The sequence below is a fragment of the Magnolia sinica genome, chromosome 2, assembly GCF_029962835.1.
Source record: "Magnolia sinica isolate HGM2019 chromosome 2, MsV1, whole genome shotgun sequence".
Classification (NCBI taxonomy): Eukaryota; Viridiplantae; Streptophyta; class Magnoliopsida; order Magnoliales; family Magnoliaceae; genus Magnolia; species Magnolia sinica.
Window position 1 is genome coordinate 88,048,079 of NC_080574.1, and position 1,057 is coordinate 88,049,135.

At 40.0% G+C, this 1,057-nt stretch overlaps 1 non-coding gene across 1 annotated transcript; it reads right to left on the reverse strand.

The window, feature by feature from the left end:
• Positions 1-708: 708 nt before the first annotated feature.
• Positions 709-815, reverse strand: LOC131238407 (small nucleolar RNA R71). Its single transcript, XR_009167815.1, has one exon. It is a non-coding gene; the product is annotated as a small nucleolar RNA R71 (small nucleolar RNA).
• Between the last annotated feature and the right edge of the window lie 242 nt (positions 816-1,057).

Below are 1,057 nucleotides of genomic sequence, written 5' to 3' on the forward strand. Positions count from 1 at the left end.
TTTCCTTTTTTTTATAGGATCCTAACATAGAACCTTCTAATTTGGTAACTTCTTTCTAATTCTATCTCTTTCTATTTCTAGATTTCTATTTCCTTCTTTTTCTTTCTACGTTTAGGTTAGATTCTGAAATTGAGGGCTAAGAGTGTTTCATGCCCAAGTGGGTCCGTGATAACACTCAACGTCTTTTGAGTGAAGGACGATTAGTTGAAGGGTTATCTATCCATCATAGGGTTAGACACCACTTGAGATCTTTAGAGTTAATTGAGGTTATGGCTTCAAATCAACCGGTGAATCAACCGCAACCTCGAGTTGCGAAAGTCCAGGATGAGAATGAGGTGCACCATGCACTCCCGCCTCATACTTTACGAGATTACTTACAACCGGCGAGGGTGAGCACCCCTTCTTATATTTTTTTCAGGAAACATAAGAAACATGGATATCAACCCTAGAGTGATCCAACTCCTTTCAAAGTTCCTTGGACTTGAATCTAAAAGTCCATACCTGCACTTGTAAGAGTTTGATGAGTTTATAGTCACTTTATACTTTCCTAACGTATTTGATGACACACTCAGGTTGAAACTCTTTCCTTTCTCCTTGAAAGAGAAAACTAAGACGTGGTTGCACTCACTACGTCCGCGATCTATTAGCACATGGAATGACATGATGAAGGAGTTCATAAAAAAATTCTTTCCATACCATAAGATGAACACAATCAAGAAGTCAATCATGAACTTCGCCCAAAAGGAAGATGAAACATTCTTCCAATGTTGGGAGCGGTTTAAGGATCTCGCCAGTTCATGCCCACAATACGGTTTTGAGACATGGCGTATAACAACTTTCTTCCACAATGGGCTGACATCTTTGCACCAATTCATCGAGACGATGTGCAAGGGGGAATTCATGAACAAGAATGTCCAATGATAACAAACTCACTGAAACCGTACAATCATGGGACATCACCTCAAAACCAAGCACCACATCTAAGCCTACTCAAGCAAGGGAGAGAGGTGGGATATACTCGTTGAAAGAGGATGATGATATAAATGTTAAAGTGGTC